The following is a 12377-nucleotide window of genomic DNA, read 5'->3' on the forward strand; positions in this document are numbered from 1 at the left end:
AATAGCCACTGCCTTTAAAAAATGACTTTATACAGTTTTGTGTCTTTGTTCAACTACATAGTAAAACCAGTTCTACCTTTTGACAGGTGTTGATCTAATGATCTTGTGCATTTTTAAGCCAGTAGGCTACAGTATACCCAATTTGCTTGGGTGCAACCTAATTTGTACCATAAACAATTCGTACCGTCAGTTCGTAGCCTACCTTGAAAAGATCAAAAAAAAAAATTTAAAAAAGCCGAAGTCGCTGTTAGGAGTTTCCGCAAACAAACAAACTAAAAAGATCAAGAGAAAAAAATTGAACAAAGCCGAAGTCTCTGATCGCAGTTTCCGTTTTTCTGCAATTTCCGCTAACATTTTAAATTTTCCGGCAATGATTTTAAGAGTTTGCCGAAGTCGCTGATCGCAGTTTCCGCAAACATTTTAAAAGGGTTAGGGTTGATCGGAGTTTCCGCAAACATTTTAAAATTTCCGGTAATAATCCTAAGAGTTTGCGGAGTCGCTGATCGCAGTTTCCGCTAACATTTTAAAAGGGTTAGGGTTGATCGGAGTTTCCGCAAACATTTTAAAATTTCCGATAATGATCCTAAGAGTTTTTGTTTGTTTGCGGAAACTGCAATCAGCGACTTCGGCAAACTCTTAGGATCATTACCGGAAATTTTAAAATGTTTGCGGAAAAACGGAAACTGCGATCAGCGACTTCGGCTTAGTTCAATTTTTTTTCTCGTTCTTTTCAGTTTGTTTGCGGAAACTCCAATCAGCGACTTCGGCTTTTTTTAATTTTTTCTCTCGATCTTTTCAGTTTGTTTGTTTGCGGAAACTTCGGCTTCGTGCTATTTTTATCTCGATCTTTCCAGCCGGAAAATTTTAAAATGTCTGTGGAAACTGCGATCAGCAACTTCGGCTTTTTTTAATGTTTTCTCTCGATCTTTACAAGGTACGAACTGACGGTACGAATTAGGTTGCATCCAATTTGCTTAACCCGGTTTATAACTGGCATACTGCTATTCCTATTTACTTTGCAGACTACCAACTTAGGTCAATGTTATTGTCCACCATTTGGAGCAAGCAATCATGTTAAAAAATGCTCAATTGTGGATAAGGCAAAATGTACAATTGTACATTGTATTATATATATATGCAATAAGAGTCCTTGGTTGTAATGGTAAGAAATACTTTATTTTTATATTGCTACAAATTTTATGTTTATGGCAAGAAGAGCATTTTGTACTCAATTTCTTTATGACAAGTATTGATAACTTTTGCATGAAGTGAATTACACTGGTCTACAAAAAAAAATTTTTTTTGCTCCATGAACTTTGAAAACTGATTTAGAGTAACTTTGGGGTGCTGAATCCGAATCTGACCTCAGATTTATCCTATCACCTCAGGTTTGTGAGATATGATAACAACAAATTGTTACTTTTGTCAAAAGTAGAAGATTTGGCGTTGCGTTTACCACCAACATGTGCAGTGCTATAACGAAAGGTTAGTGTTAGACGGCCAAAACAGCCTAAATAAGGTTACTGGACAAGCATTGACATAGGCCTGCTTAAATCTTTGTGGTTTCATGCAAAGCATTGACGGGGGAGGGGGTCAGTTATACTTTTAGCCTCCCTTTTAGCTTGTTACTACTGCCTTGTTAATAATGTTGCTTAGAAAACAAATTGGTATCAAAATTATAGTTGGTGGGTGTATTTCAGCTACTTAAGCACCACATGGCCTGGCTTTGTGGATATAGCAAAATTGACAATAAAGTCAAAGTTTGTCAAATTATGGCTTTTGACAAACTTTTTTGTGTTTCTTGAGAGTAATTTTTGTCAAAATCCTCGTAGAAGCATTGTTAATCAGGAACTGCGACACAATTAAGCCATATTAACCCATAAAAACAGGAAATATGTCACAATGCCCTCTTAGATCAACACTAACTTTTATCACAAATTTTCCATTGTTTAAGTTATTCATTATTACGTATTTAAATAGTTCTTATAAAACACGTTTTTTCGACAAACGTGGTCTTTTCGAAGATCAACAGTTTGGATTTTAGAAATAGCTTACTGACATTTTGTAATACAGTAGAACTTGGATAACTCGTTTTCGGAAAACTCGTCAGTTTGCCCAAGTCGTCAATGATTGCCAGGTCCCGGCAGATAGCCTATCTTTTGTACACAATCAAGTTCGGTTAAGTGGTCATCGCATAATTTGTCAATTCGAATAAGTCGTCACTGTTTTTCTTCCCCTGGGACGTAAAATTCGTCTAAGTTGTCATCCACCCAAATGCTGGCGTGGCATTTACAGACTCTTTCGAGAAGAAATTACTGCGCTAAGACGTGTGCACGCACACACTCTATCGGGCCAGACGCACATGCGTGAAGTATGTAGGTCTGGTCGATTGCGAGTGTGCGAGCATCGCGCACGTGCTCTGTTGCCGATAAGAGAAGCGCTGTTCACCACGTGCGTGATTCATTTGCGACAGTACCGTTTCGTGTAAACAAAAGTTGCAGCAACGCAGGATGACGAAGAGAAAGGTAAAGTGCTTAAACTTACAAGCTAAGTATGAAATTGTAACGAAATTCAAAGAAGGCGAAATTAGGAACAAGACTAAATTTTCTGAAGAACATGACCTACCAAGGACGACGTTGAACACCCTCCTAAAAAATTCAGAAAAAATTATTGCGGATTATGAATCTGGTAAGAATAGCACCTCAAAAAGGAGAAAAAAACACAACGCTTTCCACTTCGTCTCACTTTACCACTATCGCATTTAATTAGGTTGCGGAGCACCATGAAATTAATGCGACACGAAAAAATGGCAAAATTTGGCTGTTTGCATTGGTCGTCAGTTCGCGTAAGTCGTCACTTTTTCTGTTTCCCCTAGAGTGACGAGTTATCCAAGTTCTACTGTACAAAAATGCCTAAGCAAGCTAAATCGTCTTCAGCAAAAGTTAAACAGATTTGGCGAGATTTTCCTGGTGAATTTAATGCAACTCCCGGGGGTGATTTAAGGTAAATTTTTGCGAGTTTATAGTGAATTGAGATAAAGAGTATTTTGTTGAAAGCGACAGGAAAAGTAAACGCTATCAAGCTGGATTGGAGCGACAACTAGCATTGCAATCAAGGCAATTTTTTTGAACAAGTCCCTTTTATTGAACACGTTCGGGTCTGAAATCGACAAAATGTTATGTTTGGGTAACTGGTATCAATTCAAGGAAGAACTGTGGCCTCTACAAATTTCGTTAGGTCAAAATAAGGTCAAAATTTGATAAAAATAAAATCAAAAAAATTTTTTTAGGTCAAAATAAAAATGGCCCTATTGATAACCTATATTATTTAGTTTAACCTAAATGTTTATATTTCAGATGACTATAAAATTGCTTTAGCTATGTCGGAGAAAGAAGAATAGGCCTACACTTTGAACTTGGAAAAAGAGGATCAGATCATCAGAAAACGTACAAAGAGAAGAGTAGAAGTCCTAAGTTCTTCTGATTGGGTAGGTTGATAATACACAATTGTTAAAGTAGTTTAGAAAAATTTATTTATGAGATTATAAATTTAATGTAGTTCTATAAATCTATATTTATGGATTAACAGTCACTAAACTAAGATATAAACATATCATATCTGTTCCCCCTGTTAGGGTTCGTCAGTAAATACCTCCCGACGAACCCTCATAGGGGGAAACAGACTGTTGCGATCTAACTTTAGTGATTGTAAATCTATAAGTATTGTTCAAACCTGTATTGTGTTATTACTAGGGCCATTTATATATGACCTTAAAAAATCAATAATATGACTTTATTTTTTGAAAAATATGACTTTATATGACTTTATGTGAAAATCGTTTATTTTTACATGCGAACAACGTCACTCACCGAACTAAAGAGTAAAACATACGCAACATAGCAGTAATACACATTCATTTTTATTTTAAACCACTGTTGTAGTACAGTTTCATGTAGTGTGGAATGTTAGAGTCTTTGAAGTTACGATTTGGACGTAAAAATGACTTTAGTAAGGAAAATGAGCGCTCCACAGACGCTGACGTGGGTTGCCACTTCTGCAGTTTTGCATAAAGCGCTGGTGAAATGTCTTGTAGCTGTGTTTGTAGCTCCATAATTTGTTTCTATCACATCGTTTTTGTCCAATCGCTTCTTAATGTAATTTTTGAGCTCAAGCGGATCTTTTCAGAAATCAAGGGCATTTAGATCAGCATGGGCCTCTTTGATGGTGTAGCCTACGTACAACTTTCCATTTTGAGTATTAAGTTTGAAATATTGTTGTAGTGGCGGCACATTTCTGTTAACTGGCTAGTCAACTTTGGATCGTTGACTGAATTTTTGACGCTCTTTACAGTGACTCTTACATTCTTAGTGCTTATTTGCTTCACCGTTTAAATTGGTACTTTTTATTTAAACTATACAACGGTATGACTTTATAACTCAAAAATATGACTATATAACTTAAAAAGCTGATTTATGACCTAACCAGGAAAATATGACTTTATATGACTTCATAACTTTCTTATTATACCTCGTAGGGATGCGGTTTTTGCGTTAAAATTGATTTCACGACTTACTGATGCATAGAAAAAAATATGACTTTAATGACTTTAAATGGCCCTAGTTATTACCCAAAAATTTTAAGCTACACAGTTCCATATATGTAGAGAGTGATCAACGTCGGAATGGCCCGTTTCGGCGAGTCCGATTCGGCGAGTCCGATTCGACTAGTCCGATTCGGCGAGTTCCCTATTCGGCGAGAGCCCTTTTCGGCGAGTGCCCTATTCGGCGAGTTTTTGAAGTTTTTAAAAGGAAATTATCGGGTACCGTAGCCTAATTGCAATTGCCGTTTTTACATCGTTTTAACGTCGCTAAACGTTGAAATCGTGCAGAAAGGAATAAAAATAAAATGTTTGAAATATTAATTAAATTAAAATTCGTCATGTCAGTTCAGTTGTTTTTATTTCTGACCATCATATGAAAAACAATACACGTCAACATAGCAAAGGTAGAAGCGACAATTCACGTCAACATAGCAAAGGTGTAGAAAAAGGTAGAAGCGACAAAACGCGAACGTTAAAACGTGCTTGTGACCGAAGTAAGTTATTGAGTTGAAAGAAATTTGGCAAGGTTGCATCACCTTCAAAAAAATTTAAGATATGAAGGAAAAATAAAACAAAGAAAATGTTACAAAAAAAATAATGTTTATGTCTATAAGTTAGTACTTTTGAATAGTTAAAATCATAGGCGCCTAACTATTTTTTTGGCCGTGGGGGCGAAAGCGTGTTTCATCAGCAGCAACGTAAATTCAGCGAAATGTCACGCAGATGGATGACGTAATTATGTCGTCACACTAGGATTGCTTTTATTGCCACACTCGGAGTTATCGCTACGTTCGACCTACCGTTAATTATTATAAACAAAGCTCGACCAAAACACATGCTATGCGTCTGCGTTGGCTAGCGGTTGATGGACTGCGACTCTTTAAGCTAAGCGCAACATAAAGTTTAGCAACGAACTAGATTTATTAGCATGAAATAAGAGACGAAAAGGTATACTGTAAATGGAATGAAAATACTAACTTGATCATATGCTTGCAAATATACCTGTTGAAAGCAAAATCATTCATGTTTACATCAATTCAACAGCACGTCACCTTTAATAAATTTAAAAGTTGCTGACATCCGTAAACAGCCCTTGAAAAATAGTTACAGAGAGACGTTTGATTAAGTTTTCGACTTGACATTGCTCCCTTTTCACTACAATATCGCAACTTATGGCTGACCAGCTTTCAAGTTTAAATTCGCTGTAATACGCCCGTTTTCGTGTTGCAGATGAAACAAAAGATGCGCATATTCCCCGCCTTTGATCGGGTTTCTATGGCAACGGACGTGTGTGCGCCATGCAGTTTGCGCGAGTCCGTTGTTGTGTTGATTATGCCGCTTGTGCGACTGTGCGCAATGCGGTTTGTACCAGCCCTTGTTACGTTGGTTAGTGGTAACCTCGGGCCGAGACTTCAAGTTCATTTTCACAGCAACCGATTCACTGCCGCGTCAATTCTCTGCAGAGGTTTCGACTTTCGAAAGCGACAGGAGGCTGTTTGCAAGCGCATTAAGTTAAACGCACGCTGCGTCAACGTAGCAAATTATGTTGTTTTTGGGTGCATTCAACATCTGATGACATTGAATCGACGCAAAATGGTAGATTTTTGCTATGTCACAGGCAGCAAAATCAGTCATTTTTTGTCTGGGGGGGGATTGTAGCATCGCTACTCGTTCTAGTGATTATTTACTGCGAAGCTGTTGCGGTTTGTATTTAAAAATGTTTTCCTGCTGCCGATCGCTAGTTCATCTATTGTTTTATGTATCAATGCCGCATAAAAAGTTGCTCCCACGCGGAAATATGCGTGGGGGCCTGGACCCCACGGCTTAGGCGCCTATGGTTAAAATGATTAGTTTGGATCAACAAATGTGTGACCTACACTCCTACAGCTTAGATTGAAAGGAAATTATCGGGTAGGCTACCGTAGCCTAGTTATACCGACCAGCAAAAATTTGTTCCAAGAACCCAGTTAGCCTAACAGTTCATTTTTACATTGTAGTAACAGAATGAAAAGGCTAACCAAATGTGTGCCCTATCGTTTTAACGTCGCTAAACGTTGAAATCGTGTAGAAAAGGGTGCTTTTGCTGACTAGGATACGTTGAAACTGAGAAACATTCACAGAAGCCCTACGATACGTTGCATTTTTAAGATAATGTATTCAGACGTTAAATCAATGTACAAATGAAATGTTATGCTAAATGGGTTCTTGGAACAAATCGTAGGGCTTCTGTGAATGTTTCTCAGTTTCAAAGTATCCTAGTCAGCAAAAGCTCCCTTTTCTACACGATTTCAACGTTTAGCGACGTTAACACGATAGGCCACACATTTGTTTAGCCTTTTCATACTGTTACTACAATGTAAAAATGAACTGTGTTCTTGGAACAATTTTTTGCTGGTCGGGATAACTAGGCTACGGTACCCGATAATTTCCTTTCAATCCTAGCTGTAGGCCACACATTTGTTGGTCCAAACTAATCATTTTAACTATTCAAAAGTACTAACTTATTATATAGACATAAACATGATCTATTTTATTTTTTTTTGTAACATTTTCTCTGTTTTATTTTTCCTTCATATCTTAAATTTTTCTGAAAGTGTTGCGACCGTGCCAAATTTCTTTCAACTCAATAACTTACTTCGGTCACAAGCACGTTTTAACGTTCGCGTTTTGTCGCTTCTACCTTTTTCTACACCTTTGCTATGTTGACGTATTGTTTTTGATATCATGATCAGAAAGAAAAACAACTGAACTGACATGACGAATTCAAGCACGTTTTAACGTTCGCGTTTTGTCGCTTCTACCTTTGCTATGTTGACGTGTATTGTTTTTCATATGATGGTCAGAAATACAAACAACCGAACTGACATGACGAATTTTAATTTAATAGTTCAAACATTTTCTTTTTATTCCTTTCTGCACGATTTCAACGTTTAGCGACGTTAAAACGATGTAAAAACGGCAATTATAATTAGGCTACGGTACCCGATAATTTCCTTTCAAAAATTTCAAAACCTCGCCGAATAGGGCACTCGCCGAAAAGGGCTCTCGCCGAATAGGGAACTCGCCGAATCGGACTAGTCGAATCGGACTCGCCGAATCGGACTCGCCGAATAGTAGCAGACCCGATCAACGTATGTAGCACAGTTGATACTGGCTGAGGGAGAGACTCTAAGAACAATTCCGTGACAGCACATGTACAGTACAATCTCACAGTACACCCATTGTTTGACCATATAGCTGTGCTTAAGCATTAATTGGTTGTGCGTCTCTCTACCAGCGAGTCTCAACTGTGCTACCTAGTACCTACGTTGATCACTTGAAATGTCATAGACTAGCACGGCTGTCTTATATATAATATTATAGAACACTGCTTTGCAGTCAGTGTTGGACCTATTTCTGTCCGGATTGCTTTTTTTTCGCTGAGACTTTGTTCTTTTAACCTCTAATTATTAATCATGAAACCCCGTTTGACAACTGTTTTTTTTCTCGCTGAGACATTATGGTACATAACCTCTATGCTGCATAGCCATAACCACGTCGGCTGCATAGCCGAGTGGTGAGAGCCCTGGAACGGTAATCGAAAGGTCGCCGGTTCGACACCGCTCAAGAGCATGTGGCTGTGTCTTTGGCAGGACACTTAAAGGCATGCCTGAAGGTGGACACGAAGATTGGCTTCCTTGCCTTCCCATCCACTTAATCTAAATCTTCAACTACCGGGTGTAAGCCTGGATACGACAAACAAAACCTCTATTATAAGCTAATTCCTTTCAATATACATATGCCCCTCTGGGATTTTAGAAATCTCCGAAAAAGGCTGTCTCCAAAATGGATTCTCCCAATAGTACCAGGCCGATTTTTTAATGCTAGATACTACACAGAAAACATGTTCGTTGTAATTGAAATTTACTGTAAACTTTACATTTTTTGTTTAGATAGTGATGATGATGAAGAACATCAGACAAAGAGGCTTGCATTGAACACTTCATTTCCTTTACCGATACCGCCGCAATAGACATCAGCCACATTATATTCCCTTTGACAACAATTTCGAATCTGTAGAGTGTCAACCTTTAGCTGTTGACATCAATTGTAAGCGCTCGTTATTTTATGTTATATTTTTTGGTTGTAATACAACTACTGCTAAATAGTTAAAGATATGTATTGTAATACACCAAAGTATATCAAATTCATTTATTCTTTTATTTTTTCGGCATGGTACATCATAAACATACTTTGCCTAAATATCTTTGCTTAATGTTATTAATGATAAAAAGAAAGATTAATAAATACCTTTTCGTTTTCAGAATATTGGCTTACACTCAACAAAGACGGAAAACTATCCGAACTTTTTGGTGCAATCACAGATTTTTTTTTAATTCCCAAAGGGTCTACACAGGTAAGGATAACAACGTTTATCAGCGATTAAGGAGTTGTCATTTACGCCTATTTATTTATTTGATTAACGCATTGTTATCTTCCCGAGTACACTGTTCTTGTTTTTTCAGAAACACAAGAAAAATGAAAAGAAAATCATGTCGGAACAGGACCAACTCTGCGAGCCGGACGGGGGGAAGTGAGCCAATTTGCAGCAAGACCTGGTCCTGCTGACCTGACATTCCAACCTCGTGTAGGCTGGCTCGTCTCTACGCCGACGACATTACCATCACGGCCTCACTCACAAACACTAATACTTGAGTAGTTTTCGCATTATAAATAAATGTTCTTTGATATGTAGTTTTTGAAGTTGAATACGTAGATAGTTGCAGTTATTAACAAGGACGATCTATACTGCAATTGATAAAAATAATGGCACAGTGACACAATACGCATAAGTTTTATAGATAACAAATACACAGGTGTTAAATTGTTGAATTCAGATATGCGGAAATTAGGTAGAATGTGGGTGTAAAATCCACCACCAAAGATACGTGTAATACACGTGAAATAGTGTCGACACATATACGTGTATTACACGTTAAAATTAACGTATAATACACGACCAAAGGTACGTAGAATCTACGTGTATTAGTGTTGTAAGATACGCGGAAATTGAGTAGAATGCGGGTGGAATCCACCACCAAATACACGTGGAAAACACGTGTATTAGTGTAGTCAGATACGCGGAAATTGAATAGAATGCGAGTGTAAAACACGTGAAATCCACCGCCAAATATACGTGGAAAACACGTGTATTAGTGTTGTCAGATACGCGGAAATTAGGTGGAATGCGAGTGTAAAACACGTAAAATCCACCACCAAATATACGTGTAATACACGTGAAATAGTGTCGACACATATGCGTGTATTATACGTTAAAATTAACGTATAATACACGACCCAAGGTACGTATAATCTACGTATAATACACGTGAAATTTCTAGCTGGGTAACTAATAAGCTAAAGAAGCTAGTTGTATATGCCATTTTGTATTTTTGCATCATTTCTAGTAGTTCTGTTTTTTTTTTGTTTTTTTTGTATATCGCACTGCTAAATTTCGTATGTGTATTGTTTTTTTATGTTGTCTATAATATATATCTATCAATCAAATCAATCAATATATCAATCAATCAATATTTGCGTTCAACTTCGACACCGTTCCATTTTAAATAAGCCATGACACCACTCGGGTGTGGCAGACTCGATGACCAGTTCGGTCCTTCTGTCACTCCCATCGTCATCAGCAAACAACCTAGCTCACATTGTAATCTTGTATTGTTTTGTTTTTTCGCATGTGCTGATGATGCAAAATAAAAGAACTTCTTCTTCTAGCCTACAATCTCAAAACATAAAACTTTCTCTTTATTTACAGCTATTGTTAGCCTAAACTTGGTTGAAATACTTCAGTTTTGTGAGACCCTGGCTAAAACGCTGACTCCGTCAATTTATTTCATTGATGCGTACAACGGTACAACACTGCCGATATTCAATAACTAGTAAAACTACCACTTGAGATCGAAGAAGTGCATTTAACTCGTTATAATAGGCTACCTTTTAATTTGTGCGTTATATTAAATGCAATGTATTAACAATTTGTGCTGATTGTCAGTGCCGGATTAACCAAGTGTGGGGCCTGTAGCGGATTGATTTGATGTACAGATAATGATTTAGAAGTAAATGAATATTTTATAATCTAAAAGTCTGTAGGGATCCTGCCAAAGAGGCACACCACGCTGAAGCAATGTTGAGATTCTGCTGCTTTGCTTGAAGAGAGGCGTGAATTGCCTGGAAGCGATCGAGTAAGCCATTCCAAAAAACCACTAAGATTCCTATTTCGAGCAACTCCATTTTTTCGAGGAGTCCATTTGCTTGCTGTCGACATTCTGCCTTTTGCACTTGGTCATTTGCAAGTTTCTCCAGTGCCTCCTTTTTGAAATAAAAACGTTCTTTAATTGCCTGAATGGCATCAGCTCTTCCAGACCATCGTGTTTCAGAGAGCTTGTTTAGCACTATAGCGCACCCAGCATGGGGCTAAGGGGGCTCAAGCCCCCCCCCAAACCCGCCACCAAAAATGAAGTTTTTATATGTTCCCCATTGTCACAATCAATGTGCAAGGCCTCGCGTCAGGCTGCTTTGCGTCTTGACAGAATGTGCTGTTTTCATTATGGAATTTTGAGCGATGTGTTATTATCGGGTATTGACCTAAAGTAACCTCTGATGACGAAATCTGTATTATGTAACGTGTTTTCTACAACCTTCGGCCCTACGTGACATTCTTTAGATTTCTTTACACTTGCTTGTTTATGCCGCTCAATGCTACGTGACCGACGATGAGTTCGTGTGATGCAACACTACGTCACCTTCTCGAAGTTACTGGACTGAACAACCAACTATATAAATAGTGGTGTAGTTTGTGTAATGTTTAATTATTATGATGGTGATTATTATGAGTTGATTATGAGAGTTGTGCTATGAGTTGTGGATTGGTAGTTGATGCAGAAATTAGAGTTATTTGAGGAGCCGTTCGTTAAAGTTTTTCAAGAAGTCAGATTATCATTTCGCTAGTAGAATTATTCGACATTTAATTGACTGCTTTTCGGTTATAACCCATTAAACTACGTCATTGAATCTTTCCAAGTCTTTTTCCTGGTAAGAGATAGAAAGAAATCGTGACACCCATTTATACCTTTTGCCTACAGGTTAGATATGAATAAGTACCGGAGGAATAAGTAAAATTGTGACATCGTAGATACAGAGTCATCAATAAATTAACGTTACAACTGTATTTAACAAAGGCTAGACAATTTTTGAGTAATAAACATATAATCATTGTCAAATAAATAAATATTTAGGATAAACAAGTTTTGGTATAGGTGACGGTTCCCTTTCGGCGCGGTTGTTGATTTTAGGATTTTGTTTGCTAATGAAAACGGCCTCTTTGAAACGTAATTGTACCGCGTCATTTTCTCTTCCAATAATTTTAAATTCAAAGTCTGCTTGGCATTGTTGTTGGTGATCAAATACCGAACTTTTATCCGAGCTGAGATGTTCTTTGAGGCGGGAATGGAGTGGGCGAATCGTGCTGCCTATGTAGCTTTCCTTGCATTTTTTACATAGGCTATAATCTTATAGACACAGTTCTTGGTGTTGCACATGTTGTCGTTCCGTAGTTGGCAGTTTTGCATCCGGCAGGGTTCGGGTTTTTGTGGTTTTTTGTGGTGAAGTGTGGTGAAGTGGTGAAGTGGGTTTTTGTGGTGAAGTGCGTTTCGGAGGGTTCGGGACCGCCGAAAGAGGCGGACTGGTAAGTCCAGGTCTTTAAAGATTTTCTTTATTTTACGGT

At 37.8% G+C, this 12377-nt stretch overlaps 1 long non-coding RNA gene across 1 annotated transcript; it reads left to right on the top strand.

Annotated features, from left to right (window-relative positions):
* The first annotated feature begins 1035 nt into the window (after nucleotides 1-1035).
* Nucleotides 1036-8996, top strand: LOC145774007 (uncharacterized). Its single transcript, XR_014289994.1, has 4 exons — nucleotides 1036-1162; nucleotides 3357-3487; nucleotides 8533-8689; nucleotides 8905-8996. It is a non-coding gene; the product is annotated as an uncharacterized LOC145774007 (long non-coding RNA).
* Nucleotides 8997-12377: the final 3381 nt, after the last annotated feature.

Source organism: Aplidium turbinatum, chromosome 7, assembly GCF_918807975.1.
Source record: "Aplidium turbinatum chromosome 7, kaAplTurb1.1, whole genome shotgun sequence".
Lineage (NCBI taxonomy): Eukaryota > Metazoa > Chordata > Ascidiacea > Aplousobranchia > Polyclinidae > Aplidium > Aplidium turbinatum.